The sequence below is a fragment of the Cherax quadricarinatus genome, unplaced genomic scaffold (genome assembly GCF_038502225.1).
Source record: "Cherax quadricarinatus isolate ZL_2023a unplaced genomic scaffold, ASM3850222v1 Contig7, whole genome shotgun sequence".
NCBI lineage: Eukaryota > Metazoa > Arthropoda > Malacostraca > Decapoda > Parastacidae > Cherax > Cherax quadricarinatus.
In genome coordinates this window covers 835,370-843,117 of record NW_027195033.1, presented here as the reverse complement: position 1 = coordinate 843,117, position 7,748 = coordinate 835,370, and positions in this window count along the sequence as shown.

Genomic DNA, 7,748 nt, shown 5'->3' with positions numbered 1-7,748 from the left:
GTTACCCAAGTATTATAAATACCAGAGTTACCCAAGTATTATAAATACCAGAGTTACCCAAGTATTATAAATACCAGAGTTACCCAAGTATTATAAATACCAGAGTTACCCAAGTATTATAAATACCAGAGTTACCCAAGTATTATAAATACCAGAGTTACCCAAGTATTATAAATACCAGAGTTACCCAAGTATTATAAATACCAGAGTTACCCAAGTATTATAAATACCAGAGTTACCCAAGTATTATAAATACCAGAGTTACCCAAGCATTATAAATACCAGAGTTACATAAGCATTATAAATACCAGAGTTACCCATGTATTATAAATACCAGAGTTACCCAAATATTATAAATACCAGAGTTACCCAAGTATTATAAATACCAGAGTTACCCATGTATTATAAAGAAGAAAACGTGTTTACATTGTTTCCGTTTTCTGTGAGTCACACAGCTGGTCGATGACTCTCTTAACTTTCTAAATGAATTATATTCACGTTTATAAGCTAAACCCGTAGGGCTGAGGCAGCCAGGGATGATCCCAGGGAAGGTAGCTCATATTCCCGTGGATCAAGAGCCCTTAACCGCCATCAAGGCGACAGATTTGACATAGAATTTTAGCATTATCCACACTGCCAACTACTGACCTTACTGTGACCACCTGACCTTACTGTGACCACCTGATCTTACTGTGACCACCTGACCTTACTGTAGTAACCATCTGATTTCACTGTGACCATCTGACTTTACTGTAACCACCTGACCTTACTGTGACCACGTGACCTTATTGTGACTTGATCTTACTGTGACCACCTGACCTTACTGTAGTAACCATATGACTTCACTGTGACCATCTGACTTTACTGTAACCACCTGACCTTACTGTGACCACCTGACCTTACTGTGACCACCTGACCTTACTGTGACCACTTGATCTTACTGTGACCACCTGACCTTACTGTAGTAACCATCTGACTTCACTGTGACCATCTGACTTCACTGTAACCACCTGACCTTACTGTGACCACCTGACCTTACTGTGACCACCTGACTTTACTGTAACCACCTGACTTTACTGTGACCACCTGACCTTACTGTGACCACCTGACCTTACTGTGACCACCTGACCTTACTGTGACCACCTGACCTTACTGTAGACCACTGTAACCACCTGACCTGAAAGTGACCACCTGATCTTACTGTGACCACCTGACCTTACTGTGACCACCTGACCTTACTGTGACCACCTGACCTTACTGTAGTAACCATCTGACTTCACTGTGACCATCTGACTTTACTGTAACCACCTGATCTTACTGTGACCACCTGATCTTACTGTGACCACCTGACCTTACTGTGACCACCCGAGCTCACTGACTATCCGATCTTACTGTGACCACCTGACCTTACTGTGACCACCTGATCTTACTGTGACCATCTGATCTTACTGTAACCACCTGACCTTACTGTGACCACCTGATCTTACTGTGACCATCTGACCTTACTGTGACCACCCGAGCTCACTATCCGACCTTACTGTGACCACCTGATCTTACTGTGACCATCTGACCTTACTGTGACCACCTGATCTTACTGTGACCACCTGACCTTACTGTGACCACCTGATCTTACTGTGACCACCTGACCTTACTGTAGTAACCATCTGACTTCACTGTGACCATCTGACTTTACTGTAACCACCTGACCTTACTGTGACCACCTGACCTTACTGTGACCACTTGATCTTACTGTGACCACTTGACCTTACTGTAGTAACCATTTGACTTCACTGTGACCATCTGGCTTTACTGTAACCACCTGACCTTACTGTGACCATCTGACCTTACTGTGACCACCTGATCTTACTGTGACCACCTGACCTTACTGTAACCACCTGACCTTACTGTGACCACCTGATCTTACTGTGACCATCTGACCTTACTGTGACCACTTGATCTTACTGTGACCACCTGACCTTACTGTGACCACCTGATCTTACTGTGACCATCTGACCTTACTGTGACCACCCGAGCTCACTATCTGACCTTACTATGACCACCTGATCTTACTGTGACCACCTTACCTTAGTGTAACCACCTGACCTTACTGTGACCACCTGATCTTACTGTGACCATCTGACCTTACTGTGACCACCCGAGCTCACTACCCGACCTTACTGTGACCATCTGACCTTACTGTGACCACATGACCTTACTGTGACCACCTGACCTTACTGTTACTTGTGAACACTGAACACTTTTGTGAGTTTACCACACACCTGGCCCACCCACACACCTGGCCCACCACACACCTGGCCCACCCACACACCTGGCCCACCACACACCTGGCCCACCCACACACCTGGCCCACCACACACCTGGCCCACCCACACACCTGGCCCACCCACACACCTGGCCCACCACACACCTGGCCCACCCACACACCTGGCCCACCCACACACCTGGCCCACCCACACACCTGGCCACCACACACCTGGCCCACCCACACCTGGCCCACCACACACCTGGCCCACCCACACACCTGGCCCACCACACACCTGGCTCACCCACACACCTGGCCCACCCACACACCTGGCCCACCCACACACCACACACCTGGCCCACCCACACACCTGGCCCACCACACACCTGGCCCACCACACACCTGGCCCACCACACACCTGGCCCACCACACACCTGGCCCACCACACACCTGGCCCACCACACACCTGGCCCACCACACACCTGGCCCACCACACACCTGGCCCACCACACACCTGGCCCACCACACACCTGGCCCACCACACACCTGGCCCACCACACACCTGGCCCACCCATACTCGTCCCTCTGTCACAGGAAATTAATAATTAGTACACAATTATAATCAATTATAATCAATTTTAACAGGGGAAGTGTAACAAGCGCAGAGAACTCACAACTTGGGCCGTATATGACGAAGCACTAAACCCGTGGGTCAACCAGAGCAAGTAATCTAGGTAAGCACCTCCTAAACAGCTCCTCCAGGGCCCATGGTAGGCAGGTCCTACTCGCATCTTGGCCCGCCCATGGCCGGGCTCCGAGACCCAAGACTCTTCAATCCCATACAAGGTATATCAAGGGATAGTATTGAGTGCAGTAAATGCCACCTAAGGGTTAAAATACGCAAATACGTACAAATATCAACGTTATATGGCCTGGCATATATAGAACACAATAAGAGAAATGCTGCACTGTTCAGTGTTGACGGCTCCTTCCAAGGTAAGAGAGCTATCAGAGATGGTAAAGCACGAAGACCATTTAAAGTGTTAAATATGTACTCATTGGAGCGTAGGAGACAGAGCTACATCATAATATATACCTGGGAGATGCTGGCGGATCTGTACACACTGCCATAACAACACTGGAGGTAGTGTTGGAGGATAGTGTGAGAGGCAGTGTTCTTCTGGAGGATAGTCTGAGAGGCAGTGTTCTTCTGGAAGACAGTTTGAGAGGCAGTGTTCTTCTGGAGGATAGTCTGAGAGGCAGTGTTCTTCTGGAAGACAGTTTGAGAGGCAGTGTTCTTCTGGAAGACAGTTTGAGAGGCAGTGTTCTTCTGGAAGACAGTTTGAGAGGCAGTGTTCTTCTGGAGGATAGTCTGAGAGGCAGTGTTCTTCTGGAGGATAGTCTGAGAGGCAGTGTTCTTCTGGAAGATAGTCTGAGAGGCAGTGTTCTTCTGGAGGATAGACTGAGAGGCAGTGTTCTTCTGGAAGATAGACTGAGAGGCAGTGTTCTTCTGGAGGATAGACTGAGAGGCAGTGTTCTTCTGGAAGATAGTCTGAGAGGCAGTGTTCTTCTGGAGGATAGTCTGAGAGGCAGTTTTCTTCTGGAGGATAGTCTGAGAGGCAGTGTTCTTCTGGAAGATAGTCTGAGAGGCAGTGTTCTTCTGGAGGATAGTCTGAGAGGCAGTGTTCTTCTGGAGGATAGTCTGAGAGGCAGTGTTCTTCTGGAGGATAGTCTGAGAGGCAGTGTTCTTCTGGAGGATAGTCTGAGAAGCAGTGTTCTTCTGGAAGATAGTCTGAGAGGCAGTGTTCTTCTGGAGGATAGTCTGAGAGGCAGTTTTCTTCTGGAGGATAGTCTGAGAGGCAGTGTTCTTCTGGAAGACAGTTTGAGAGGCAGTGTTCTTCTGGAGGGTAGTCTGAGAGGCAGTGTTCTTCTGGAAGACAGTTTGAGAGGCAGTGTTCTTCTGGAGGATAGTCTGAGAGGCAGTGTTCTTCTGGAGGATAGTCTGAGAGGCAGTGTTCTTCTGGAGGATAGTCTGAGAGGCAGTTTTCTTCTGGAGGATAGTCTGAGAGGCAGTGTTCTTCTGGAGGATAGTCTGAGAGGCAGTGTTCTTCTGGAAGACAGTTTGAGAGGCAGTGTTCTTCTGGAGAATAGTCTGAGAGGCAGTGTTCTTCTGGAGGGTAGTCTGAGAGGCAGTTTTCTTCTGGAAGAGAGTTTGAGAGGCAGTGTTCTTCTGGAGGATAGTCTGAGAGGCAATGTTCTTCTGGAGGATAGTTTGAGAGGCAGTGTTCTTCTGGAGGATAGTCTGAGAGGCAGTTTTCTTCTGGAAGACAGTTTGAGAGGCAGTGTTCTTCTGGGAGACAGTTTGAGAGGCAGTGTTCTTCTGGAAGACAGTTTGAGAGGCAGTGTTCTTCTGGAAGACAGTTTGAGAGGCAGTGTTCTTCTGGAAGACAGTTTGAGAGGCAGTGTTCTTCTGGAAGACAGTTTGAGAGGCAGTGCTCTTCTGGAGGATAGACTGAGAGGTAGTGTTCTTCTGGAAGACAGTTTAAGAGGCAGTGTTCTTCTGGAAGACAGTTTGAGAGGCAGTGTTCTTCTGGAAGACAGTTTGAGAGGCAGTGCTCTTCTGGAGGATAGACTGAGAGGTAGTGTTCTTCTGGAAGACAGTTTGAGAGGCAGTGTTCTTCTGGAAGACAGTTTGAGAGGCAGTGTTCTTCTGGAAGACAGTTTGAGAGGCAGTGTTCTTCTGGAAGACAGTTTGAGAGGCAGTGTTCTTCTGGAAGACAGTTTGTGAGGCAGTGTTCTTCTGGAAGACAGTTTGTGAGGCAGTGTTCTTCTGGAAGACAGTTTGAGAGGCAGTGTTCTTCTGGAAGACAGTTTGAGAGGCAGTGTTCTTCTGGAAGACAGTTTGAGAGGCAGTGTTCTTCTGGAAGACAGTTTGAGAGGCAGTGTTCTTCTGGAAGACAGTTTGAGAGGCAGTGTTCTTCTGGAAGACAGTTTGAGAGGCAGTGTTCTTCTGGAAGACAGTTTGAGAGGCAGTGTTCTTCTGGAAGACAGTTTGAGAGGCAGTGTTCTTCTGGAAGACAGTTTGTGAGGCAGTGTTCTTCTGGAAGACAGTTTCAGAGGCAGTGTTCTTCTGGAGGATAGTCTGAGAGGCAGTGTTCTTCTGGAAGATAGTCTGAGAGGCAGTGTTCTTCTGGAGGATAGTCTGAGAGGCAGTGTTCTTCTGGAGGATAGTCTGAGAGGCAGTGTTCTTCTGGAGGATAGTCTGAGAGGCAGTGTTCTTCTGGAGGATAGTCTGAGAGGCAGTGTTCTTCTGGAGGATAGACTGAGCGGCAGTGTTCTTCTGGAGGATAGTCTGAGAGGCAGTGTTCTTCTGGAGGATAGACTGAGGCAGTGTTCTTCTGGAGGATAGTCTGAGAGGCAGTGTTCTTCTGGAGGATAGTCTGAGAGACAGTGTTCTTCTGGAGGATAGTCTGAGAGGCAGTTTTCTTCTGGAGGATAGTCTGAGAGGCAGTGTTCTTCTGGAGGATAGACTGAGAGGCAGTGTTCTTCTGGAGGGTAGTCTGAGAGGCAGTGTTCTTCTGGAGGATAGTCTGAGAGGCAGTGTTCTTCTGGAGGATAGTCTGAGAGGCAGTGTTCTTCTGGAGGATAGTCTGAGAGGCAGTGTTCTTCTGGAGGATAGTCTGAGAGGCAGTGTTCTATTGGAGGATAGTCTTAGAGGCAGTGTTCTTCTGGAGGATAGTCTGAGAGGCAGTGTTCTATTGGAGGATAGTCTGAGAGGCAGTGTTCTTCTGGAGGATAGTCTGAGAGGCAGTGTTCTATTGGAGGATAGTCTGAGAGGCAGTGTTCTTCTGGAGGATAGTCTGAGAGGCAGTGTTCTATTGGAGGATAGTCTGAGAGGCAGTGTTCTTCTGGAGGATAGTCTGAGAGGCAGTGTTCTATTGGAGGATAGTCTGAGAGGCAGTGTTCTATTGGAGGATAGTCTGAGAGGCAGTGTTCTATTGGAGGATAGTCTGAGAGGCAGTGTTCTTCTGGAGGATAGTCTGAGAGGCAGTGTTCTATTGGAGGATAGTCTGAGAGGCAGTGTTCTTCTGGAGGATAGTCTGAGAGGCAGTGTTCTTCTGGAGGATAGTCTGAGAGGCAGTGTTCTATTGGAGGATAGTCTGAGAGGCAGTGTTCTATTGGAGGATAGTCTGAGAGGCAGTGTTCTTCTGGAGGATAGTCTGAGAGGCAGTGTTCTTCTGGAGGATAGTCTGAGAGGCAGTGTTCTATTGGAGGATAGTCTGAGAGGCAGTGTTCTTCTGGAGGATAGTCTGAGAGGCAGTGTTCTATTGGAGGATAGTCTGAGAGGCAGTGTTCTATTGGAGGATAGTCTGAGAGGCAGTGTTCTTCTGGAGGATAGTCTGAGAGGCAGTGTTCTTCTGGAGGATAGTCTGAGAGGCAGTGTTCTATTGGAGGATAGTCTGAGAGGCAGTGTTCTTCTGGAGGATAGTCTGAGAGGCAGTGTTCTTCTGGAGGATAGACTGAGAGGCAGTGTTCTTCTGGAGGATAGACTGAGAGGCAGTGTTCTTCTGGAGGACAGACTGAGAGGCAGTGTTCTTCTGGAGGATAGTCTGAGAGGCAGTGTTCTTCTGGAGGATAGTCTGAGAGGCAGTGTTCTATTGGAGGATAGTCTGAGAGGCAGTGTTCTTCTGGAAGATAGTCTGAGAGGCAGTGTTCTATTGGAGGATAGTCTGAGAGGCAGTGTTCTTCTGAAAGATAGTCTGAGAGGCAGTGTTCTATTGGAGGATAGTCTGAGAGGCAGTGTTCTTCTGGAGGATAGTCTGAGAGGCAGTGTTCTATTGGAGGATAGTCTGAGAGGCAGTGTTCTATTGGAGGATAGTCTGAGAGGCAGTGTTCTTCTGGAGGATAGTCTGAGAGGCAGTGTTCTTCTGGAGGATAGTCTGAGAGGCAGTGTTCTTCTGGAGGATAGTCTGAGAGGCAGTGTTCTTCTGGAGGATAGTCTGAGAGGCAGTGTTCTTCTGGAGGATAGTCTGAGAGGCAGTGTTCTTCTGGAGGATAGTCTGAGAGGCAGTGTTCTTCTGGAGGATAGTCTGAGAGGCAGTGTTCTTCTGGAGGATAGTCTGAGAGGCAGTGTTCTTCTGGAGGATAGTCTGAGAGGCAGTGTTCTTCTGGAGGATAGTGTGAGAGGCAGTGTTCTTCTGGAGGATAGTCTGAGAGGCAGTGTTCTTCTGGAGGATAGTCTGAGAGGCAGTGTTCTTCTGGAGGATAGTCTGAGAGGCAGTGTTCTTCTGGAGGATAGTCTGAGAGGCAGTGTTCTTCTGGAGGATAGTCTGAGAGGCAGTGTTCTTCTGGAGGATAGTCTGAGAGGCAGTGTTCTTCTGGAGGATAGTCTGAGAGGCAGTGTTGTTCTGTGTTGTGACTCACAACATTAATGTCTTACCTCCACCACCAAGGTCACTATATTTCCTGCCTCGCACCATTCTTA